We start from the raw sequence: 26,800 nt of genomic DNA on the forward strand, positions 1-26,800 counted from the left end.
ACTGCTTCCACATTGTGGGTGATTTCAATTTTCATCTTTATACCAGCACAGATAATAACACTACCTCCCTACTCGGCATTATGACCATGGCAGGCCAAAGCCAAAAGGTTACGGTTACCCACGCATCGGGCTGGTCACACCCTAGACGGAATTTTCACCAATTTGAGATCAAAGGGATCCTACCACTGACTTGGACCGATCATTTTGCAGTTATCTTTGAGCTTAATAGTTCACCCACCACTCAGGCCAGCACTTCCTATATGTCCACTGCATCTTTCCGCAACTGGAAGCATGTGGACAACAACATGCTTAGCCTCCAACTTTCGCGCTCCCAAATTAAACTACTTGAGAATGCAGAACATGCCTCCATTCAGCTCAAGATCTCCTGATGCAAAAAAAGCCTCAAGTAACAGGAAAGTACTGTCAGCGCCTTGATTTTCAGAAGCCCTTAGATCCAAAAAACAAGATTGTAGAAGGCAGGAGAGAAGTTGGAGATCAAACTATAATGGAAATAAGCTTGCCCGGTATAAGACCTACTATCAGAATATAAAAACCTGATCTTGATGGAAAAGCGCTCCTATTATGCTAAACAAATCGAGGTAGCAAAAAACTCAACTAATAAACTTTTCCAGGTGGTAACCAAATTGTCCACACTCCCAGAAAAAAATGTGAATGTACAGTCCCAAGCCTTCTGTAATTCACCAGCCCAGCATTTTCTAAACAAAGTGGGGCAAATCTATATCACTTTTGACAACAGGACCAGGTCTGATGCACAGGTTCTGGTAAATCCGCGATCCCCTAGTGCTTCTGTTTTCACGGAATTTAGACCAGTAACTAACGATGTGATAACAACTCTTATCCTACAGGCCAAATCCGGCCTTCCCTATGACCCTCTTCCGCCTAGGATATTTAAACAGGTCCCGGAGATTACCAGCTCTGGTCTAACCACCATCTTCGACTCTATGTTCATACAAGGGGGTTTTCCTTCCATCTGGAAGAGGGCATCAGTCCTATCCCTTCTGAAAAAAACCCCAGTCTAGACCCAGCAGAACGTAACAACTATAGGCCTATCTCGCGTCTTCCACTCCCGGCAAAACTGGTGGAAAAAGTCATGAATGACTAGCTTACACTCTATCTTCATGAACATAATTTTCTAGATAAGTCCCAGTTTGGTTTTAGGGCAGAGCATAGTACCGAAACTGCCCTAATAAAAGCTACAGATGAAATCAGAGCAATTCTAACTGTAGGAGGTGCTACAGCCCTTATCTTGCCCGATCCGTTGGCAGCGTTCACAATGGTCGACCACATTCTGTTACTCAACCGTTTGAATACTCTTGGCATCACTGATAATAGACTAGCATTTGTTTCTTCCTTTCTATCTGGCAGAACACAATTGGTTGCCTTGGGCAGCTACGAATCTCCGTCCTTTGCTCTCCCTTGTAGGGTCCCACAGGGCTCCTCAATGAGCCCTATTCTTTTTTAATATTTATGTGTCAGAATTAGCAGTGCTAATCAGATCCTTCGGTTTGGAACTAACATCTTATGCGGATGACACTCAAATTGTCTTGTCCATCTTTAAAAACAGTATGCCACCAGTTAAAAGATTCAGGGATTGTATGCTGGATCTCCAAGATTCAATCATTAGGAAAGCATTTGCAGAAGCTGCACTGGCTTCCAGTGAGGAATCATATTAATAAGGCCCTATGCATTACATATAAGGCACTTAATGGTACTGGTCCTCAGTTCTTTAGGCGATCACTACACTGGTATTCTCCTAATAGATACCTTCGTTCGGAGGGGGCGTAACTGATACTACCTCTCAGATTTCGTAAATCCAGCTGAGGCGGCAGGAGCGTCATCGTGCAGGTCACGAAGCTCTGAAACAGCCTCCCCATTTCCATTAGAACTCTCCCTTCTCTGAAAGGCTTTAGGAAAGCCCCAGCTTGCTCAAGACTGCTAGCGCCAAGACCCAGTTTGGTATTCATGCAGTTTATAAATTTTAATAACATAACATAACATTTGAAGATCTTCCTCAACATCTTCAGGGTGTGGTAACAGGATGCGGTGATGGTGTTGACTTGTGCAATTATGATCAGTTAGTTAGCTGTTGATGATTATTCTAAGGTTCTTGGCATGGGTGCTGGGCGTGGGGCCGAGTTCAGCCGGCCACCTGTTGAAGTCCCATGGTGAGGTGTTCTTGACGAAGATCACTACGTCTATCTTGTTGGTGTTGAGCTTGAGACAGATGTCTTTCATTTAGTTAGCGACAATGATCAAGTAGGCGGTTAACTTGTTTCTTTTGTTGAGGGTCTTGCCTGAAAGGGAGAGTATGAATTGCATAATGTTGGTGCAGGAGAAGATATTGATGCTGTGTATGTGGATGATGCTGGCCAGATGGATCATGTATTGATTGAAGAGGGTGGAAGAGCGTGATGAGGCACTCCACAGATCAGTCTGCGGGCTTCCGAGGAGTAAGGTCCAGGGTTACAGCTTTTGTTCTATCCATTAAGAAGGAGCCGATCCAGCAGAGAGCAGGTCCATGGATGCCAATTTTGTGCAGGAGCCTGAGTAGGACATGAAGAGTGACCATGTTGAATGCTGCAGGGAGGTCCAGAAGAATGAGGGCTGCGATGTCTCCTCTGTCAATAATTATGTGGATGTCACCTGGGGTGGTGATGAGTGCTGCTTCTGAATTGTAGTTAGGCCTTATTACGAACTGCACGCCTTTGAGGAGTTGGTGGTTGCTGAGGTGGTCGGTGATTCATCTGTTGATCAGTTTATCCAAGACCTGTAAAAGTTAAACTCTATGGCTCCTTTCTATGACATTGGACGTAAACAATCATCTTCTTCTACTTTAACTGGTGCTTCTGGGAACCTTACATTTTCTCTTAAATATTAATGGACTTCCTTAAACTCCACCTGCCCTTGACTTCCTCATCTTCTAGCTCATGGGCCTGCTCCAGAGAGAATATTCTGGGCGTATTTGTTTTTTAATATACCACCTTTATTGGGTTTTGAGCAAAACTTTGTATACCAGACGTGTCAGGTATCTAATTATGGGAATATACACTCGTTATTGTACACCACAAATGTTCAATGCCAACATAACCCTATGCTTCGAGATGAAATAGTAACTCTGGAACAGGAATTCGAGAACATCAACAATGAGCCTAATCCTTTCACACAGGAGGATGATTTTTGACCAGCCTGAGCACCCCCCTCCTGACAGTGCCGGGACAGTATCGCTCCGCCATGATGCGGGGATCTAACCAGAGTGGGTGAGGTAGTATGTCTGAGTGGAGAAGAATGCGTGTTGGGGAATATTCGGGGCCTCTTAGGGAGTATGTGGCCTTTCCTTGCTTAAAAATACCAAGGCTACAGACTGCTTGATCATGCACTAAATATCTCCCAGAGTAGGAATTTGAGACACAGAATGACCTTCTTCCATTTCAACAGGGTTATCTGGCTCCTACAAATGGTGCTTTTTAATAGCACACTTCCGCTACTGATCAATTGCCAGGCTCAGGATGAACTTTATGTCCCCAACAGAGGTTTCAGGGGCACTTCACCCTTTCTTAGCTTAGAAAAACAATGTTGCAGCGTTTGGTAACAAGCAGGACATTTCCCATCCCCCTCAGCTCAAATACTCAACTAATCTCATTCTTTTGGAGAACCCTGCCATCTTTGAGTCAGACGGTGGTCTCAATAATCAGGAATCTTGTTTCCGACTCCTTTTCAAATATAAACAGAGCTAGAACACTCAAATGGAGGGAAACCTGCACTGCTTTGGCAGGTCCTACCTTTCCATTATTGCATGCTTCATGGTTCACTTATCCAGGAACAACACAAAAGTATACCCTCCCTGGTTAACAAGGTTTTATCCTCTGATAAGGCACCCTGCCTGTAGAACAATGCTTATTCTGTTTTTTGTTGGACCCTCACCCACTCTAGGAGCAGCATGCTTCATCGTCGGGTCTCATACTGGTCCCTGGCGGTCTGGAAGCTGCTTATGCCACACCAACTGTGTGATTATCTTATAACAGCAAACCAAGCTTGGTGAAACTAAGGCCCCATTTTTTTTGCGCATAGGTCTTATTACACAGAGCACTTACCCTATTAGAGAATCCTATATTACTACTGGGGGTTGGGGGAGCACACCCCAGTAATCATACACTGAATGATAGTATTGCTTTATCACAGAAGGAGAGGAGTCGTTTTTAAGACAGAGCGGCAGGATCTCCCATTTCATGTTCCCGTATAGGGGTAGGAAAACAAAGAATGAGAGGACAACTTAGTTAAAAAGCTACTTACTTGTTCACAAAGTACGACAGAAAGAGTGGTCCAGAGCATATAACTTACTTTGTCAATGGTAGCATGCCATTGGCAAACCTATTCAGCACCCTGTTCTCTGCTCGACTCCACATTTTGCTAGCCTATGGAGTCTAGTATTTGTATACCTGAGCCAGTTACTATTGCCATCAGAGCGCATGTACAATGAATGCATGACGCCTGCGTCATTCTTGGAGTGTTGGGGGTTATAATTTTTCTGGGTCTGGTGTGTTCCTAGCTGCTACTAATTTCTATTGTACATGCGCCCAGACATAATTATGTCTGCGCCAGTGTAGGGATAATGGGAACTGTAGTTTATCATGTCACTGTCAGTTTTCATGATTTATTGTTGCCATGGATTTACGAGATTGGTAGTCCATTTCACGCTCGCGTCTTTAATTAATTTATGCAAAGGTATGGAATTATTTTGCTCCTGTCCTTTATAATTCAATTCTAAAAGTATAACTTTGTGTTTATATTATTATTGCACGAATACCAATCAGGTAGAATTTTTTAATTTTATTTATTTATTTTTTATAAATGAGCCAGTGTCATTTAATATGGAGAGGGTACTAAAAGAGCTGGAAAGCAAAGTATGGAAAATTCTATTGTCATGTTGCAATCTCATGACTCAGTTAAGTTGGGTCCAAGGAAAGTTGTCGCTCAGACCTTATTTGTAGGTCCCTAATCTGTACATCCAGTGTTGTTCTGTCTCGAGGAGGGTCCTTGTCATTTTGTCACTATGTAGTATTCTCTCAATGCTTGTCTAGTACAGGTCTGTGTCTTTGTGTTGCTTTCCTATGTAAGGTGCAGTCAATTTAGTTGATCATCTCTTTCAGCAAATGGTGCTACGTTGTTCGCTTATCCTAATCTTTATTTTTCTTGAGGGCATTCCCACTTAAAGTAGATTACAGGGGCATTAAATCATGTATATTTTGTTATGTGAGTTGCAATTTGTGTACATTGTTCCCAGGAGGTGGTTAGGTCAAGAACCAACGCTTTGGTGCAATTTGTCAGTGAGCAAAGAGAACATCGTCCGCAAGGGTAATGGCCTGTAACCCTTGCGAGATCCGATAGAGTATCTTGACCTGGGAGACTTATTTTTGTAGGTCTAGTGTGAACTAAGATATCCCTCAGGCTCTTATTCCATTTGAATGAAAAGAGTGATTTCTTGATGGATAATTGGTTAGATGCTAAGATACGCCAATGTTTTGTTATCATTTTCCTTACTTGGTTATAAACATTGTTGTATGTGGTTACGCAACTCAACCCTGTCTTAACTTCTCTTGTGTTATCTTCTAGTAGGGCCTGTCTCTGGTTATTACGTGCTCTTTTGTTTGCTACCTGGATGATAAATAGTATTTACTCTCGTTCTAGCAACTTCTCTCGTTGCTTACATCTTGTAATTTCGGATTTCTGAGCAGTTTCTTCAAATTCAAAGAAACTGTCTGTGGATTACCAGCCAGAGACAGACCCGTTGTGGTGCTTTGAAGATTTATTTATCTTATCTTCTTTTAAAGAAAGTAACGAAAAAGCCAAGGTCAAACATAAATTTTAGGTTAGTCCTTTCGATTCCACTCTCCTTCGTCGTCAAGATGTTGGTGGCACGTTCCCGGTAATTTAATCTCCGCTCCCGGCAGGTTGAACAGGACACCGGACGTGAAATGAAAAAAAAAAAACAAGGACAACCGTCACTCTGGACTCTTTTCTTTTCAGATATTCAGGGGGAAGGAGTGAGGATGAGCACCCAAACCGTCACCAACGCTATGTACAAAAAAAGGCCAGGTGATAAGAAATAAACAGTATGAAAAACAAAAAGACTTTCGTGTCGGGAGGTTCTAGGGAATCAAAGCTCTCCTCCCTCCCCTAGGTTATGGACGCTTGTTGAGGATCCCCTGCGGAACCAGCCCCTCACTTTGGAACGTACCTCTGGGAGCCACGCTTCCCGGTGAGCGTGGCTAGCAGGCTCGTGGTACCGGATCGGGTCCGGCTCCCGCTCTTGGTTCTTCCGTGGGTGGCGGCTCTGAGGCTCCAGCATCTCCAGTAGCACGGCTGGGTCGGCGTCTACCTTTGGCTCGATGAGTCCTCTCCAGCTTCTCCTGGTCTCGCAACTTCCATGATCCCAAGATTCTACGATGTCATCAGGTCCCGTACTGGCTGAAAAAGCCGTCTCCTCGTCTTCCGGAACTCCTATTGGTGCATGTGACCCAGTCACATGATATGGTTGCTCCTCCCGGAAGAGAAATGACGCTGAGTTAAAGGGGCCACTGCAGTCCTGATTTGCCGTGTCCCAGGGCGACTGTAAAAGAAGCACAGGAGAGGCGTAAGGAGGTAGGTGGTCTTCCTCCCCTTCACCTAATGTGTCCCCAGTGAGCGTTTCCTGACACATCCCTCCCCTAGGCAGTTCCCATTCAGGGGACTGGGACACACGGGAGAGAAAGTCAGCGTTTACGTTGCAGCTCCCTTTCCGATGGCGAATCTCAAAAGAGCAGGGGTGAAGAGAGAGGAACCACCTAAGAACCCTGGCAATGTTCTCTTTGTTGCGACACAACCATTGGAGGGGGGCGTGGTCAGTATACAGAAGAAAGGGAGATCCTTCCAGATAATATTTCATCTTATCACTTGCCCACTTGACCGCCAGGCACTCTTTCTCAATTGTCGGATAGTTCCTTTCTTGTGGGAACAGTTTACGACTAATGAAGGCCACCGGCTGCTCAAACCCTGTCTTTGGTTTCTTGGGAAAGGACAGCACCAAGACCCGTGTCGGAGGCATCGGTCTGGAGAATGAAGGGGCGGTTGAAATCAGGGGATACTAACACCAGGCTGGAGGTGATACAAGTTTTCAACTTGGAGAAGGCCTGGAGGGCATGGGAGGAAGGTGACAGTAGGTCTTTTTCCTTAATCCCCTTTCGGAGTAAGTCAGTTAAGGGTGCGGCTATTTGGGAGTAGTGAGGGATGAACCTCCCATAACATCCGAGTAACCCCAGAAATGCTCGGATCCCTTTCTTAGTTCTGGGAAATGGTGTGTTGGTGATGGCCTTAACTTTCTCCTGCTGTGGTTCTATGAGCCCGTTCCCTAATAGATATCCTAGATACCTGACTTTCTGGTATGCCACCCTGGATTTTTTTTATTAATATGCAATCCGGCGGTCTAGAGGGCCTGAAGGACATTTTGACAGTGTGGCAGATGTTGTTCCCAATTGGGGCTATAAATAATGATGTAATCGAGGTATGCTGATGCGTACCCTTGATATTCCCTTAATATAACATCCATAAGACTCTGAAAAGTGGCGGGTGCCCCATGTAGACCAAATGGTAAAACTGTAAGTTCATAAAGGCCCGAGGGGGTGGAGAAGGCTGTTTTGTGTTGGTCTTGCTGGGACAGGGGAACCTGCCAGTAACCTTTGGTCATATCCAAGGCCGTTATATATCTGGCTTCTCCCAATTGCTCGACTAATTCGTCCACTCGTGGCAAGGGGTAGGAATCAAACTGGGTGATGGAGTTTACTGCCCTAAAGTCTATGCAGAATCTTATGCTGCCGTCTGGTTTCAGACCCAGGACGATGGGTGAGGACCATTCACTTTTGGAAGGTTTTATGATTCCGGAAGCAAGCATGTTCTGTACTTCCTTCTCAACGGCTGATCGTCGAGCCGCGGGAATCCTATACGGTCGTTGGCGTATGACCTTCCCAGGTATGGAAGGGATGGAATGTTCGACTAAAGAGGTCTGTCCTGGTTTGTTAGAGAAGATTTCAGCGAAGGAGGACAGTAAGGGACCCAGTGTCTCTTTCTCGTCTTTTGATAGGTCTTTGTTTATGTCGAGGTGGGATAGAGTGGTTTCTGTTGTTATCGAGACTAGGTTGGATTGTGGAAGGGGCCCCAACCACTTCTTTATCTGGTTTATGTGAAAAATGTGGGTTTTGTTTTTAGAAAGCGGAGTTTATAGGTAGTAAGACCTAATTTCTCGATTATCTCATAGGGTCCTTTCCATTCGGACCGACCCTTAGGGATAGCGGAGGCTAGCAATACCAAAACTCAATTGTGGATTTGCAGATGACGCCACTTCTTTCCTTTGTCATAGAATGTCTGCTGCTTTTGTTGAGCCTTCTCCAGGTTGTTATGGGCGAACTCCCGTAATTTAGACAGCCTCATCCTCAATCCTTTTGAATAATCCAGTAAAGCATGCGTTTCCTCAGGTTTCTCCTTTTCCCAAGCTTCCTTGGTCATCTCAAGGAGAGTATGAGGCTGTCGTCCGTACAGGAGCTCGAATGGAGAGCAACCCAGACTGCTCTGGTTTTGGCACTGGATGAACAACAGTGCCAAAGGTAAGAGAGCGTCCCAATCTGCCCCTTCGGCCGTCATCATTTTTTTGAGGGTGAGTTTTATCGTACCGATGTACCTCTCACATAACCCGTCTGTTTGGGGGTGGTAGACCGAAGTTCTTATTTGTGATATGTCTAGACTCTTGCATACCTGACCCATTAAACGTGACACGAATGGTGTACCTTGATCCATGAGGATCTCATGAGGGAACCCCACCCTCGAAAAGAGATCCATCAATTTCTCACAGATAGTTACAGTGTTTGGTGTTCTTAATGGAAAAGCCTCAGGGTACCTGGTAGCATAGTCGATGATGATGAGGGCATACTGGTTGCCCTTTCGGGATTTAGGCAGAGGGCCAATAAGGTCCATGCCAATGCAATCAAATGGCTTCCCAATGGTCGGAAGAGGTTGTAAAGGGGCAGCGGGTGGTCTATAAGGGTTTTTCCGTTGGCATATTTCGCACTCTCGACAGTACTTAGTTATTTGGGCGTGTATCCCGGGCCAATAAAAATGTTTTAAGATGGTTAGGCTGGTCTTCTGTGCCCCTGTATGGCCGGCTAGAAGATGTGCATGTATGAAGAACATGACCAGTTACCTAAAACTTTGGGGACCCAAAAGTTGTGGGGGGCCTATTGGACTGTCTTTTCTATACAGCAGGCCGTTTTCTTTAAGAAACGCTGGGTAGGTCATGATAGGAAGGGTCGCCTGTTGCCAGGCCACTCGATGAGTAGGGTCATTTTCTTGAGGATTATGAAAGTTTTTATCCCCTTGCCACGGGGTCTGAGTGAGGTAAACAGAGGATTTCCTGGTATAGTCTTTGACCTTCAAACTGAGATATTTCATAAATTCGGGATGGTCTAACCCCAATATGAGTTTCTCAGGCAAACTAGGAAGGACTCCAACTATAGCGGGAAGTTCCCTCCCGTCGGGCATCCTAACGCTAATGGAAGCTGCTGGGTATACTTTGATATCTCCATGTACACAGCTAATGGGTATTTGGTGTTGGGTTATGATATCTTTGGGTTTGACTAGGGAACTTTGGATGACAGATTGTCGGCACCCGGAGTCTAAGAGGGTTCTAATGTGTACCCCATCAATCACCAGACTTACGTAGAATCCTGTGCCCATCTCTTCAGTGTACATAACATGGCGTGGAAGATAGCTAACGTCCATAGGCTCGTCAGTGTTCCGATTCTGGGGACAGAAGCGAGCTAGGTGTCCCCATGTCAGACACTCAAAACACTGAGGCCCTTTTGCGGTAGGTGTTACAGGTTTGGTGGGACAAATTTTAGAAGTTTCTACCGGAGGTTTGCCTGTACTTCTTTTCTCTCCTTTACTGGGTGGGATTCGTGACTTGCTTTCTCCTTCCCATATGGAGGTCCTTGGTTGGGCCCTGGAGTATGTGGTGGCCATTTCGATGGTTTGTTCAACGGAAAGACCGGTGTGCTGCTTTAACCACCTCTGGGTGGGATACGACAGGGTTTCTAGAAACTGTTCAAGATAAATAAACAACATTATCTCCTCTTTATTATGTTCCTGAGGTTTGAACCATTTGTCCGCAGCGGTTCTTAATTTGTGAAAGAGTGTTTTGGGTGTATCTCCGGGGTTACCCTTCTCTTTTCGAAATCGGACCCGGTATGCTTCGGCATCAAGCCCCAGGTGATCCACAATGATCTCTTTTATTTCCGTATAGCTGGTAGTGCCTGTAGGATTGGCTGCCTGATAAGCAGCCTGGGCTTCGCCCGTTAGTAAGGGAGCCAAAAAGAAAGGCCATTTGTTCTCGGGCCAACCTGATGCTCGGGCAGCTCGTTCGAAGTTTACAAGAAAAGACTCCGCTGCGACATACTTCTGAAGTGCAATAATAGGAAAAGAAGATACGGTCCCCTGATGTGGGTTTGACTCTTTGGTTGCTTCTTCTTGTCGGGCGGATAATTTATACAACCCTTCCATTTGTTGGTTCATGGTTGTACTGAAGAGCTCTCCATCCGCTTGTGCAAATTACATATGTCTCTCGAGAGCCCATTCAAGTTTTGTTTGGCCGGCAATGAGTTGTTGAAGGAGGTTCTCCATTTCGTCTTACAATGGATAGAATCCCACTTCTGACACCATGTTTGGATTACCAGCCAGAGACAGACCAGTTGTGGTGCTTTGAAGATTTATTTATCTTATCTTCTTTCAAAGAAAGTAACGAAAAAGCTGAGGTCAAACATAAATTTTAGGTTAGTCCTTTGGATTCCACTCTCCTTCGTCGTCAGGATCTTGATGGCACATTCCTGGTAATTTAATCTCCGCTCCCGGCAGGTTGAACAGGACACCGGACGTGAAATGAAAAAAAACAAAAACAAGGACCACCGTCACTCTAGACTCTTTTCTTTTCAGATATTCAGGGGGAAAGAGTGAGGATGAGCACCCAAACGGTCACCAACGCTATGTACAAAAAAAAGCCCGGTGATAAGAAATAAACAGTATGAAAAACAAAAAGACTTTCGTGTCGGGAGGTTGTAGGGAATCAAAGCTCTCCTCCCTCCCCTAGGTTATGGACGCTTGTTGAGGATCCCCTGCGGAACCAGCCCCTCACTTTGGAACGTACCTCTGGGAGCCACGCTCCCCGGTGAGCGTGGCTAGCAGGCTCGTGGTACCGGATCGGGTCCAGCTCCCGCTCTTGGTTCTTCCGTGGGTGGCGGCTCTGACGCTCCAGCGTCTCCTGTAGCACGGCTGGGTCGGAGTCTCCCTATGGCTCGATGTTTCCTCTCCAGCTTCTCCTGGTCTCGCAACTCCCGTGATCCCAAGATGCTACGACGTCATCAGGTCCCGTACTGGCTGAAAAAGCTGTCTCCTCATCTTCCGGAACTCCTATTGGTGCATGTGACCCAGTCACATGATATGGTTGCTCCTCCCGGAAGAGAAATTACGCTGAGTTAAAGGGGCCACTGCAGTCCTGATTTGCCGTGTCCCAGGGCAACTGTAAAAGAAGCACAGGAGAGACGTAAGGAGGTAGGTGGTCGTCCTCCCCTTCGCTTAATGTGTCCCCAGTGAGCGTTTCCTGACACTGTCCTACTGGGAGATTTTCCCTTAAAGAGCGTAAATTTTTGAATTTTGAAGTGCAAGACATTGTTCTTGTCTGTTGGTTTGATATAACATTTTTGGAAAATTTCCCTCCACTAGCTTGGATAGGCATGTCCAGGAAGGATACTCCCTGTCAGTCAGTATTCACTGTAAACTTCAAAAAACTGCTGCTGGTGTTATGTTATAGATGATTTGTAGCACGCACAAATACTCTGGAGTGTCCTGGCGCGTAAGCAGACTGTGACCTAGAGATTAATTAGTTGGGTTGATTGAAAAGGTGAGTTTTAAGTAGTGTCTTAAAAATGCGAGGTCCAGGGTGTGCCGCAGCTCGTCAGGAAGATTGTTCCATAAGATGGATACTTTTACCGAAAGAGACTGGCCCCCCCAGCCTATTGCGACAAAACCGAGGCGTAGTCATCCGGCGAAGAGAAGCAGAGCGCAGAGAGCGGCTGGGATTATAGAAGGCAAAGTGCTTCTTGATGTCAAAAGGCCCCAGGTCATGCAGGGCTCTATGTTCAGCCTCTGGAGTAGGGTTATGGCCTTCTCATCATTGCCTTGACAAATGACAAAAACATTGGCAATGAATCAACGCTACAGACGTAATTTCTGTGTGAAAGGATCATTTTCCCATACATGTTCCTCCTCAAATTAATGTACATACAGGCATGCCATGCTGGGAGCAAAAGTGCTTCTGATGCATGTTCCATACTGTTGCAAGTACATCCTGTCTTCAAAGGCAAAGAAGTTCTCGGTCAAAGACAACTCCACCAATCGCATAATCCACTCAATGGGGGCATTGTTGTGCCATTCTTTCTGTTTTAGGAGGCTTTCAATAAATCTAAGATTTTCCCCTTGTGGGAAGCTTGTGTGCAGTATCTCCAAGTTCAGGCACAGCATCAATTCCTTTAGTGGGTTGTAATCTTGTTTACTCAGAATGGTCAATAGATGTTAGGTATCCTCAATGTAGGATCTATTTTACAATGGTCTTACTAACCAATCCACAAATTGTGACAAAGGTTCCAAGACTAAGCCAATACCAGATACTATCGGGTGGCCAGATGGTGGTATCCTTTGCTTGTGAATTTTTGATAATGTATAGAAATAAGGAATTCTAGGTCTTGTGGTGATCAGGAATTCTGCCTTTTTTGTGTTACCCAGCCCTCCTCCTTATCCTCATTACAAATGTGGCTATTTCATGTTTCAAACATTTGGTGGGATCTGACTGGAGTGTTTTGTAACTTTTTTCATCCCTTAGCAGGGTAATGGAGGCTTCCTAGTGCTCTTCTTTAGTATGGGAGACTATCCCGCCACCTTTATCAGCTTGTTGGATAACGAGGTGAGTCTGTTTGCATAAGGATTCCACAGCACATCTTTCTTTCTTTGTTAGATTCTGGTACCCCATTTGTCTTGGGTCATAGTTCCCTACATCCTTTAAACTTGCGTCCTCAAAAGCAGGTATTTCTGGGAGGATGGGGGAGGCAGGAGGATTAAAGGAAGCCTTTTTTCATACATTTGTTGAGTACTCGTTCATTGTTGGTTCCGGCTCATTGGCAAAAAAAAGGTTTTTACCATAATTTTATGGAAGATTTCTGCCAATTCACATCTGAGCTTACATTTATCTGCAAAGTTGCTTGGGACAAAGCCTAACCTTTTGCTAAGGACTTTTATTTCTTCGTTAGTTAGGACTTCATTTGTAAAGTTGACCACTAAATTCAGAGACCGCTGATTCCCAGTTGTGGTTCCTTCGTCCTGCTTCTTGTCTGTACCCTCCTGTCCCGGTTCTTCCAAATGTACTTGTTTGTTTCCCTCTTGTGCCCCGTTTCCCTCTCCATGGGCTTCTCCCTAAAAAAGGGCAGTTTGGTTGGAAAAGGGGATGGGATGGCGCCTGGGTGGTGATGGAGGGCCATATGTTCTCTGCCAGTAGTACAAGAGTTGGGGTTCTGAAGTTTGGAAAAACTGGCTCTGGTACCCTGTTCCTCTTTGGTTGCTTTGTTTCTCTCTGCTGCTGCGCTTTGAATTGTCACTTGCCGATTCTTCGTGGTCTGATCCAGAGGACCAGCTGCTGTCTCTTTGGCACTTTTTTGTGATTCTGTGTTCTGTTTCTTGTGATCATATTTGATGTAGGGATAAACCTTTTCAAGTGAGAGTTTTTTAGTGTCCTTCTGTAATTTACTTATTTTATTCTGCATTAGGAAATACTTGTAATCTCCTATTTCTTTATACACTTTGTCTAACTTTACCTTGAAGGCACTTATTTTAATTTGTATATTCAAAATATCCTCACTGGTTTTAATCTTTATTAACATTGAGTCAGTTAGTTGTTTTGCTGTGTTAATGATTAAAATGAACCAATCACAAGAACACAGCTACACGATTAAGGACCAGTCTTTTCTGAACTGTTCATCATCCAGAAAAATCCTGCGTACGTTGTTTACTAGCAAGCCCATGAGAACGGGGGGTCAACATTGGCCAGTAAATATTTCATCATTATTGCCTCACGTAGAAGGGTCTTTACTTGGTTTCTTTTGAGTTCTGTAACTGCCTCCCAAATATGTGTTTGTGCTAAGACCTGTGGGATGTTTGTCTTCCTAATTAAAGGTGGTGCAGAAAGGATCAAGGACGTAATTTCATCCAAATATGATAGTCCTACTTATTCTGTCATGGTAGCTTGTTAGGTTGAGAAAAGGTAGCTATAGAGCTGGTATGCTGTTTGCTAGTCTATCAACAAAAAGCCCAGAGAAGGGTGTTTAAAGCCTTACTTAAAACAGGACCTCGTGGGCCCAATGGTATACCTGGGAACCACGACGGCAGATTCTCCCCAAATGATCAAGATCAAGTACAACAAATATTGACATAAAATTATCCTACTTGAATCATGCAGCTTTCTGAAAAATGATATCAAAAGAAAGAAAACACAGAACGTGGGGATGGTGTGGGTTCCTTCTCTGAGGCATGCTGAGAGAGGTGGCATGAGGAAGCCATGTTAGTGGGTGGGGAGTCTCTTTGTGGATTGGTGAAAAGTTAACTCAATGGAGAGCAGAAGCTTGCGTGGTCAGGACTATGACGAGGAAGATGGACAAGGAGGTAAAAAGAAAAGCTGAGGTAATTGGGATCATGACAAGTCCTTTATTACGAGTGCCCGCACTGCAGTCCAAAAAGAAACTCAACTCTCAAGGTACAAGCCAGCTGGGCATTGAAGAGCTTCCTGCTGCTGCAGAAGTAACTATGTCATCTAGGTTGAGAGACAATCACCCTTCATATAATTTTCAGGGACCGAGACTTCGTGCAGTGACTGACAGATTTTTGTGTCACTGGGGAGGATAGCTGTAAGTTGGGTGGGGGGGATATTGGCCATGTTCTGTGTTTTGGAGGGAAACGTAGAATTGCACTGTAACGAGGGCACGGGGTCTCGCCCGGTACAGGGGCCCCCTTTAACAATGTACGACCCCCCCCTCTTGTCTCAACAGCCTCCGCAAGCACCAGGATGGTCCCCCGCAGAAAGGTACAGCTGCGACGAGGAGGATGAAGAAGGTTGGAGCCCCTTTAAGTGGACTACAGACCCAATTGCGGAGGTGGAGCCAGAAGGGAGCATAAAAGGCGGCAACAACGATCCCCAGGTGGGTTACTACACCGGAGGAGCGGACAGAGTGCAGGAGAGTGGAGAGGCGGGAAGCAGAGAGACGGAGCGGAGCGGAGGAGCGTATTGGCGAAGCGAGGAGGAGTGGAGAGTTGGTGCGAGAGGATTCGAGACGGAGTGGCGAGGTGGTGAGAGCTGGTTCAGCGAAGCGGACCTTGAGGAGGAGGAGACGGCGGACAGAGCGTCACCGGAGCAAGCGGCCGTGGAACCGGACACCGAGTCATCAGCCGGGAAAGACGAGAAAGGAGAAACGGAAGCTGTAAAGCCGGGAGGCCAACCCCGCGAGCCGCCCAGCCGTGCGCCAGGAGGTGTACGGCTAGCAGAGGTACGTGAACGGGTCCTGGGGTGGTGGAGGAAAAAGAGCAGACTCCTGCCATAGCAGTGTTGTAAAGCCCCGCCATAAGCAAGCCTTCAGTATAGCTGATCACGGACACTTCACCTTTCCCACACTAGATAGACGTGCACCGTGTGTCCCCTTCACTTTCCCCACACGTTCCCCTCCCTCTCAAATACCAGGGTCGGTGTTCATTTGTATTTACGGTTCCTCTCTTCTGTTTACCTTCTCGGTGGCCGGCGAGGGCGAGCACTACGGAGCCTCCGGAGAGCAGCAGCAGGAGGAGGAGCCCAGTCAGGAGAAAGGAGGAGGGCGTGATCCGAAAGTCCCGGCAGGAGAGAAGCCGTTCCCCTAGAAAGAGCAACATCCGAAAGAAATGTACAGATGACTTGCTAACTAGAATAAATACTACTGCAACAAAAACTCGTTTGCTTCCCCTTCCTCGTCCCGCGATTACAGTGGTGGAGAATGCGGGCAATCCCTCCATCTGTATAGAAAAGATGGAAGCAGTAGTGCAAGCCCTCGTACACGGACAAGAAAGACTAGAGAAAATAGCAGAACAGCAGCTGCTGGCGGCCGAAGCAGACAGGGAGATCATAAAAGCCGCAGTAGTAGCTCGCACCATGGACCCTCCTGTCAGTACAGCTGCCGTGACCGTGGGAGGGATACCCCAACACATCGGAGGGGTATCTCTACAAAAATATCAACCAGGGGAAGACCCGGACGCCTTCCTACTCAATTTCGAGAGGGCGGCTCGGGCCTGTGGCTGGCCCGGCGCCAAATGGCCGTTTTTCTTGGCTCCTCTGTTGGTCGGGGAGGCTCAGGCGGCCTACCAAGTGGCAAACCCGAGAGGGGGTACCTCATATGCAGATATTAAAAAGATTATCCTAGATCATTTGGGGCTCGATAAAGAGGCATATCGGCTAAGGTTTAGAAAAGAAAGGGGAGTTACCGGAGAAACTCCAAAGACCCTCTTTGTTCGTCTTAAGATGGCCGCTGATAAATGGCTCAAACCTAACGAGAGCACCAAAGAAGAGATCATGGATCGTATTTATCTCGAACAGTTCCTTGAGGCTCTCCCCTTCTCCACACAACGGTGGTTAAAACAACATCACGACCTCGCCACCGCTCAGGCAGTCGAGATGGCCAATACATTTTCCAGAGCTCCGCAGAGACCCTCTATTGTAGGGTTTTCAGACAAACAGAAGCAGCTATACAAGCCGGAAAGAAGACCCGTAAAGATCCAGGACCCCGGGAAACCCCGTATGTGGAAACCGGAGCCTCTGCCTCACAGTGGGCCTCAATGTTTTGAGTGCGGGACCTGGGGACATATTGCCTGGCATTGCCCCCGGCGCCGACAGGAAGAAGAACCCATGGAGGTCGGGTATCTGCCCAGAACCGTGTTATACTCATCGGAGATGGGCCGAGCATACAGAGTGAGTATGGGTATCAACGGTAATCCGGTACAAGCCCTTCTTGACTCCGGATGCCGACAGTCGGTGGTCCAGGCTCACCACGTGCGCCCCCATCAGATCGTCCCAAAAGAAACGGTGTATATTAGGTGTGTGCATGGGGACGTGAGACCCTATCCCGTAGCCAGGATCCCCCTGGTTCCCCGAAGTGGTCGCCCCTTTCAAATCAGAGTGGGAGTCTTGTCTTCCCTGCCTGAAGATTTGATAATCGGAACAGACAATCCTACGTTTCTGGAAATGTTCAAGCAAAGCAGCACCTCTGCGAAGGTGAGCTCAAGACCCTCGTCGAAACAGAGACCCTTGCCAGCCCTAGCCTCTGCGGACCCATGGCTGTTAGACCGGAGTTTCCAGTTCGCCCAGGCTAATGATGCCACTCTGTTTAATGCATGGGAGAGTGCCCACCAAACGCAGGATCAGCGCCCCATTAAGTATCCACACCTGTTCATTAAAAACGACCTGCTCTATAGACAAGGAAAGGCAGACGACCCCGAGCAATTACTGGTACCTTTAGCCTTTCGGGAACAGGTATTGTTCTATTCTCATTCGCATTTAGTAGCGGGACATACTGGAGCGGAAAAGACGACGCAGAATTTGCTGAAATGTTTCTACTGGCCCGGTATATACAAGGACGCTATGGTATATTGCCAGGAGTGTGACATATGCCAAAAAAGGAACATGACCCGTCCACCGGCGGTCCCGTTACAGCCTCTCCCCATAATTGGTGTCCCTTTTGAGAGAGTAGGAATGGACATCATAGGACCTCTCCCCAAGACAAAAAAAGGTTATCAATACGTGCTGGTTCTGGTGGATTATTCAACTAGATTTCCAGAGGCCTTCCCGTTGACTGCGACTACTACCAAAAACGTAGCTGACAAAATGTTGGAAATGTTTTCACGAGTGGGATTCCCCAAAGAAATCTTGACCGACCAAGGCACCCCTTTTGTATCTCGCCTAATGAAAGAAGTGTGTGCCCTCCTACACATACACCAGATCCGAACAGCCGTATACCACCCCCAAACAGACGGACTAGTGGAGCGGTATAATCGCACGTTGAAGACCACCCTGCGTAAAATGTTGGAGGTGAACGGGGCGGAGTGGGATCAAATCCTCCCCCTGGCCCTGTATGTCATTAGGGGACAAAAACAGAGTAGCTTGGGTTTCTCTTCTTTCGAGCTTCTCTATGGGCGTCAGCCCAGGTCCCTGTTAGACATGACCAAGGAAGCATGGGAGAGGGAAACCCACGAAGAAGTGGTTAACACCCTGGAGTACGCCCGAAACTTGAGATCCAAATTGGGGAAGTTACGGGACTTGGCCTTCGCCAACCTAGAGAAAACCCAAACGAGACAGAAAACGATCTACGACAAAGGCAAGAGATGGAGGCGGCTATCGGTAGGGGACTGGGCTCTGGTGCTATTGCCTTCCTCAACGCAAAAGTTTAAAGCTGAGTGGAGTGGACCGTTCCAAGTAGTTGAAACTATTGGAAACACTAGCTATAAACTAAGAATCCGTGCCAGAACCACACAAGTGTATCACATAAACATTCTAAAAAAATGGCTCGGCAGTCCTCCAGCAACGGTTCATCTCACCAACACCGATGTCCCGGCTCCCACCAGTACTCTTGGGCAACTAGTGGTTAACGAGGACCTGACCGAAACGGAGAGGAAGGAGCTGGAGCGTACATTACAAAGACATGCCCCAGTGTTCTCGGACATCCCCGGAAAAACCAACTTGGCCGAACATAGCATCAACACCTGCCCAGGAAAGACCGTCAAAATTAAGCCTAATAGGATCCCGGAGGCCAGAAGGAAGGGGATCCAGCAAGAGGTGGATGAGATGCTGAAGCTCGGCGTGATCCGACCTTCCCACAGCGAGTGGTCGAGTCCGATAGTGTTGATCCCGAAACCAGATGGAACAAAAAGGTTCTGCATGGACTTTAGAGCGCTGAATGACATCTCCACCTTCGACGCTTATCCTATTCCAAGAATAGACGAGCTCATTGAGAAATTGGGGGAAGCGCGTTATATCAGTACGATTGACCTGACAAAAGGCTATTGGCAGGTCCCCCTCAAAGAAGAGGACAGACATAAAACCGCATTCACAACTGAAACAGGGAGATATGAATTCACGGTACTGCCTTTTGGCCTGCATGGGGCTCCGGCCACATTTCAAAGATTGATGAACAATGTCCTGAAGAACATATCCTCTTTCACGTCCGCCTATCTGGACGATATTGTCGTCTTCAGCCCGGATTGGAGCACCCATATGACCCACCTACATAGGTTGTTCGAAACCCTCAACCGGGCAGGATTAAAAGTCAACTCCAAGAAATCCAAGATCGGGTTTCACAAGGTTAAGTACTTGGGGTACGTTCTTGGACATGGTTTAATCGAGCCTCAAATGGAGAAAGTCAGAGCCATAGCCGAGACCCCCTTTCCTGGAACAAAGAAGGAACTAAGGGCATTTCTGGGCCTCATAGGCTATTACAGGCGTTTTATCCCGGGATTTGCTCAGTTGGCTGCCCCTCTGACCGATGCTCTTCAGACGAAGGTGAAACAGGTGGACCTACGTTCACCCTCACCGGGTATGTCGGAAGCATTTGTCACCCTGAAAAGAGCGATCACCTCCACCCCTGTCCTTACCTCACCGGATTTCTCACGGCCCTTTTCGCTACATACGGATGCTTCGGACTATGGTATCGGGGCCGTGCTTTCTCAGGAGGGGTCGGACGGTATCGACCATCCGGTCCTGTTCATTAGCCGGAAGCTGTTCCCCCGGGAGCTCAAATACCCGACTGTCGAGAAGGAGTGTTTGGCCATACGCTGGGCCGTGGAAAAGCTATCGTATTATCTGGAGGGTCGGCAGTTCGAGCTCTACATTGACCATGCCCCGCTGCTGTGGATGGTTCGCAACAAATCCAATAACGCTCGGGTCATGAGGTGGTTCCTCGCCCTGCAGCCTTATGTATTCAGGGTGCACCACAAGAGGGGGACCGATAACAAGGGAGCGGACTATCTTTCGAGGAATCCACTTCCCGAACGGAAGTGTTCAGGGGGGGAGGTGTGTAACGAGGGCACGGGGTCTCGCCCGGTACAGGGGCCCCCTTTAACAATGTACGACCCCCCCCTCTTGTCTCAACAGCCTCCGCAAGCACCAGGATGGTCCCCCGCAGAAAGGTACAGCTGCGACGAGGAGGATGAAGAAGGTTGGAGCCCCTTTAAGTGGACTACAGACCCAATTGCGGAGGTGGAGCCAGAAGGGAGCATAAAAGGCGGCAACAACGATCCCCAGGTGGGTTACTACACCGGAGGAGCGGACAGAGTGCAGGAGAGTGGAGAGGCGGGAAGCAGAGAGACGGAGCGGAGCGGAGGAGCGTATTGGCGAAGCGAGGAGGAGTGGAGAGTTGGTGCGAGAGGATTCGAGACGGAGTGGCGAGGTGGTGAGAGCTGGTTCAGCGAAGCGGACCTTGAGGAGGAGGAGACGGCGGACAGAGCGTCACCGGAGCAAGCGGCCGTGGAACCGGACACCGAGTCATCAGCCGGGAAAGACGAGAAAGGAGAAACGGAAGCTGTAAAGCCGGGAGGCCAACCCCGCGAGCTGCCCAGCCGTGCGCCAGGAGGTGTACGGCTAGCAGAGGTACGTGAACGGGTCCTGGGGTGGTGGAGGAAAAAGAGCAGACTCCTGCCATAGCAGTGTTGTAAAGCCCCGCCATAAGCAAGCCTTCAGTATAGCTGATCACGGACACTTCACCTTTCCCACACTAGATAGACGTGCACCGTGTGTCCCCTTCACTTTCCCCACACGTTCCCCTCCCTCTCAAATACCAGGGTCGGTGTTCATTTGTATTTACGGTTCCTCTCTTCTGTTTACCTTCTCGGTGGCCGGCAAGGGCGAGCACTACGGAGCCTCCGGAGAGCAGCAGCAGGAGGAGGAGCCCAGTCAGGAGAAAGGAGGAGGGCGTGATCCGAAAGTCCCGGCAGGAGAGAAGCCGTTCCCCTAGAAAGAGCAACATCCGAAAGAAATGTACAGATGACTTGCTAACTAGAATAAATACTACTGCAACAAAAACTCGTTTGCTTCCCCTTCCTCGTCCCGCGATTACATGCACATGTGCAATTGTGGGTGATTACATGTGGTGCACCTACACCCCGCACCCAGTATAACCAGTTCGTTGAATCCTGATGAAATATTCTGTATGAATGAACAGTGTTGCGAGAACAGTGCAGGTTAGTTACCCAAACTAATGTGTCACAATGTCCAGAAAACTGAAGGCCAAAGGGGCACACAAAGATAGGAAATAGCAAGGTATGTGTAAGGAAATGATTGCAGACTGAATAGCTGCAATTGTAGAAATGATACGTTTAATTTTTAATGCTATCCTTTATCATTGGAAGACAACATGGTTTCTTCCAATCCACATGTAAGAGTCACAGGTAGGGTGGCCAAATTTCTCAAAGAAAAACACCAGCCACCTGTTCACATTTTATGTTTCTGCAAAGGTCAAGACATCCTCCGTAAATCAAACTTTAAACAAAATCATCTGTTTTCATTTTCGACATGGCCTTTCTGTTTTTATTTACTTTTGTTGTAAGTCAGCTGCCTTAATGACAGCTGACTTACAACAAAAGTGATCATGAGGGAAAAAAATACCAGCTTTAGGTGACTTTCCTAGTTTTTGTATCGGCTGGGACATTAAAATTCTGGTCATGCAGAGAAAAACAATCAGGTGGCAACCCTAGTTACGGGTAGCACCATGTGTGCGGGCTGTGAAGATCATGCAATGTAGATGTTTGATAGTGTAGTCGCCAGTGTAGCGACTACGGCTAACACAGCAGAGATCAGGGATTTAGGCTAGAGAATGTTTTTTTTAGAAGAACAAAGTCCAGGTAGCATTAAGGACATGACATTCATCAACCATGGCAGTTCATACATTTTGGCCAGTGTGCGTCTCTCTGCTCACTGTGGAGGCAGGATAGCACAACCTAAGCTCACATTCTGAATCTGCTCATGTGCTTTCTGCCCAGCCTGCCTTTGCCCAACAAGTATACAGGTCACAAGAAAAGGGACGGTCCTTCTCTACACTGTGAAGCGACTAGAGGTGGGTGAGCAATCACAAGCACAAGCCAGATGCCTGGCTCTGGCTCAGCTCAAGGTCCTTTGAGACCGAAGATGTTGTCGATTAGTGGCTATAACTGCCAACCATGTATTAACAGAAGCTGGGCTTGAATCCTGGCCTCAACTAATCCTGGCAAATTTGAAAATCGAAGGCCTGATTCACAAAGAGCCTTCACATTTGAGGTTGAGGCTTCACAGTCGTGGCGGGATCTCCGAACTCGTGGCTAGATCTCCGCAATGAGAAACTGCAATACGGAGATCCTGCCACGACTGCGGAGCCTTCACCATAAGTGCAGAGGCTCTTTATGAATCAGGACCTAATTTAGCATCCTCAGACTAATTTGTGTAAGCAGTGCAAATGCATCAAACAGAATATAGTATGGATGATGAGTGACCTCAATTGAATTTAGAAAAACTCCATCCTTCCCCATAAAATTAAAAGTTCAATTTTTTAAATATAATTGTTTGTGAATTAAATCAAATATTTTAGCGTTTATGTATTTGTTTCATTAATACCTGTTTCTGTATTTTTTGTGTATTTTCTTGTGGTTCATATCATTGTAAATGCTTAGGCAGCTTCTAATGACTAAGTGGGGCCTCCAGATTTGAATAATGGTTCAGTAGAGGTCCCTGGGTTCCTGTAATGATTAAGTGGGGGTCCACAGAAGTGCAAAGTTTAAGAACTACTGCTCTAGCGTGATGTTTAGTGCATGATTTACGTGTCAAATATTCTGAGGACTCGGCTCTTGTACATACCCTTAGTAGGGTTGCCACCTTTCCGAGTGAAACGTACCAGCCATTTCATCACATTTAAAGATGCTACAAGGCCCAGACATGATACTCAAAGAGAACTTTATAAAATATTGTCAGTATTAGTTTTTAACATGAACTTTGTTTACTTTAATTCTATGTCAGGACAGGAGGCTCCGATTATGCTTTCTCATTTGTTTATTAGAAATGCTCAGCAGCCAATCACAATATAGTAAAGAAAAAACAGACTACATTTCCCATGAATACTCAGGGTAACCATAGAGTATACAGACTATATAAGGAATCATAGAGAATAAGACATCCTCTTTCTTTGCTGCTGAGCAGCCAGTTAAGTGCTTTTTACTTACTTATGCATTATTGCTGTGTATTTCATGCTTTATTGTGCCTTTCAGGTGGTTGTCGGCTAGCGCTTTACTTGCGCTTTGGTTCCGACCTGCTGCAGCATCTGCCAGCTGTATTCTCGAGTCGCGTGTACGTTTAACTATTCTCGCCGCATTACTGCCGCTTCTTGCTTTGCCTTTGGGAGCGTGGGCCCACCTCCCCCGAGGCCGGGCGCTTTTGCGCCCGTGTCTTTTCTTTAGTGGAGCGGGAGACAGGGGCTCGGGGACTCGCGCGCTGTGCGCGAGAGATCCTTATTTGCATTTCTACCGGGCGGCCGTTACCGCGCAGGCGCGGCGGCCATTTTTGGTGTGATATTTCCGTGTTTACACGGTTTTGTGACAGAAAAGGGTCGTTTTCAGCGCCCAGTGCCCACAGCCTGGTAGTTTGAGCCCCATTTACGCCCTTTAGCCTCATTTACAGCATTGGGGAGTTAAACAATTCATAGGCTCTGCCTAGAGAGACTGTTTGCAGCAAGCCCTCCCTCCACACTTTACAGTTTGCAGTTTATACAGGTTCTACCTGTGCTGCTGGCTTGCTGTGGGGTTTATTCACTCCCCCTGCATTGTGCCTTTGGCCTTTATTGATTTTTTTGTCATCTCTGTGGGCAGTATTGGTTACACTTGGTGTTACTATGGAGGATTACTATGATGAAGATGACTATTGCTACGGCGATGACACCTCTGGCTCTCTAGAGCACGATTTGGTTGAGGCTTTGGATCAGGGAGTGCAGCACTCCGTTAATAAGGTGCTTGTTGTGCCGTAGCTCCCTTGAAGCGTCATTTGTCGCAATATGTGCAACAACAAGGCTGGTTGCCGTCTTCTCGGGCTTCCTCTAAGTCTCCTGTCAATCCTCATAAGTCAGATTTTCAAAAATTGGCTAAAAGTCTGGCCTCTGACAAATCTTCCTCCAGGAAGTCTGTTGCGACTTCTGCATCCGCCGATCCCTTTACGGATACTGATGACTCTCACTCTTCTATACTGATCGGGATGACCCTCCACCAAAGACGAAGGCTCGTAAGGAGCACTATGTCGATGCTCCCACACATCCCCCTTTACTCAATTTTGATCCCTTTGATATTGTTCATCCACATTCCACTTTATGGCTTCTGTTCCCTGCTGTGGCGGAATATGTCCAGGCACATATTCGATGACCCTTTGAGAAGGATGTCAGGGCCCGTCTTCGGTCCCAGTGTCCTCGCCCGGATTTAGCGGACTATTTAGCTGACACTCCTGAGGTGGACCCTTCGATGGTCACATACCTCAAGAAATATGCCAAAGATCCTAAAAAGGGTCTTGACAGGTCTTGGCAATCCTGTCAAGACAAAATGTTGGATTTACTGGGTCCCCTAACGAAAATCCTGGACCTTGGTTTTCAGGCCAAGGAGTCTTCGGCCCTTGTTGATCCTGATGAGCTCATTGAGTGGTCCCAAAGGGCTATTTGCCAGTTGGGTAATGCCAACTGCGCGATTTCTTGCAAACGACGTTGCTCTATTCTTCTAAAGCTGGACCCTAAGTTGGCGGAACTCTCCTCTTCCGAGTCCGGGCCCGTGGCTCAGGGACTGTTATTTGGCCAGCCTTTCCTGAAAGAACTTACAAAGTTTGTAGCCACTTTTATTGGTCTTGATAAGGCTCAAGCTTCGCTGCGGCGAGCGTTTCGGCCAGTTTTTGCCAGGGCTGGATGACACAGGGGACGCTCGTTCGGCCGTGGCACTCAACAAAATTCCCAAAGGGGATTCCAGTCCCAAAGAGGTGGTGGTCAGGATTCCGGCTTCAACACCCGTTCTAATTTCTATCCCTCTTGCAAAGGGAGAGGACAATATCAGAAAGGACGATTCAGTGGAAATCAAGGAGGACACCATGATTCCAACACTTAAGGTGAGGTTAATTCCAGCTTCCGAGGTGGTTCTGGGGGGCAGACTTCAGTTTTTTCTCCACAATTGGCGTCTAATCTCCAACGATGCTTGGGTGCTGGAAACTGTTCAACGTTACAAAATAGAGTTTTACCAGCCCCAACATAAAGCCCACCCTCCAACCCCAATGTTTTTCTCTCTTCAGGATCAGGAGTTCATTTCACCGGAAATACACTCTCTCCTGCAAAAAGGGGCAATTCTTCGGACTGCCCTTCATCCAAAGGAATTTGTGTGCACAATTTTTCTGGTTCAGAAAAAAGGGGGCGGATCCCGTTTAGTTCTAAATCTGAAGGATTGCAACGGAGGGGTGGTTTATCACCATTTCAAAATGGGGGGAATCCATCTGTTACGAGATCTTCTTCGCGAAGGGGATTGGATGGTTCGTCTTGACTTCAAAGATGCCTATTTGTCAATTCCCATCTTCGCCCCTCATCGTCGGTTTCTGCAATTCCAGTGGCAAGGGACTTGGTACGAGTACAAGGTTCTCCCGTTCGGCCTCTCGTCAGCACCCTGGTGCTTCACGAAGCTTCTGAGGCCCGTCGTGGAATGTTTGCGTGCTCGGGCGTCCATTTGATTATATATCTGGACGACATTCTGATCATGGCGGACTGTTCCCTCAAAGTCGTAACACATCTGGAGTGGTCTCTCGACCTATTGCAATCGCTAGGATTTCTGGTTTATCCTCAGAAATCGGTCTTCACCCCGTCGCAAGTGATGGACTTTCTGGGTTTCCAGACCAATTCTCTTTCATGTCAACTTCTCTTGCCCAATCAAACAAATTGTTACATCAAGAGAGAGTTGAATTCAGTTATCTCCAAACAGAATGTATCGTTGAGGTCTTTAGCACGAGTTGTCGGTCTGTTGGCATCCTCGATCCAGGCGATCTTCCCGGGCCCTCTGCACAGCAGGGCACTTCAACGTTTGAAGATCCGACATCTCCAGAGAGGCCTTTGCTAGTCCGATCTAGTCCCTCTTACGGAGGAAGCGAGGTGGGAGATGCAATGGTGGTTGGACCACAAGGATGCCTGGAATGGGCGAGCCCTGTTTGGATCATCTCCGGAAATGGTGATAGATGCCAGCCTGTGGGGCTGGGGATCCCAGTGCGGTCCGATCTTGACGGGGGGTCGGTGGTCTCCGCAAGAGTTGTCTCTCCATATAAATTGCCTGGAACTCCTGGCAGGGTCCTTTGCGATCCGTTGTTTCACTCCTCTTCGATCCAATTGTTGCATTCTTCTCCGCATGGACAATGTTTCTGCGGTCCGATATGTCAACAAGTTGGGGGGAACGAAATCCAGGATCTTGGCAGGGATCGGCAAAGATTTTTGACATTTTTTTCTGCACAAGAAGATCACTGTTATTGCAGAATATCTTCCCGGTCGCAACAATCAGATTGCGGACTGGAATTCGCGTCATCTTTGGGATTTCAGCGATTGGAGGCTTCATCCTCGCATATTCCGCTCTCTTT

General features: G+C 47.2%; 1 protein-coding gene across 3 annotated transcripts in view; it reads right to left on the reverse strand.

Moving 5' to 3' along the window:
- NKIRAS2 (NFKB inhibitor interacting Ras like 2) overlaps window positions 1-26,800 on the reverse strand; it is a 158,312-nt gene that overhangs the window by 128,898 nt on the left and 2,614 nt on the right. Inside the window, exon 2 of one of the 3 annotated variants that reach the window (XM_078645427.1) lies at window positions 21,029-21,154. The exons of 1 other annotated variant lie outside the window; for it this stretch is intronic. The gene's annotated coding sequence lies outside the window, so the exon portion shown is untranslated. Of the gene's footprint in view, window positions 1-15,914; window positions 16,080-21,028; window positions 21,155-26,800 lie in introns of those variants that run through there. One more of the 3 variants, XM_078645428.1, reaches the window with a different exon arrangement.

Source organism: Lissotriton helveticus, chromosome 5_1, assembly GCF_964261635.1.
Source record: "Lissotriton helveticus chromosome 5_1, aLisHel1.1, whole genome shotgun sequence".
In the NCBI taxonomy this organism is placed as follows: Eukaryota; Metazoa; Chordata; class Amphibia; order Caudata; family Salamandridae; genus Lissotriton; species Lissotriton helveticus.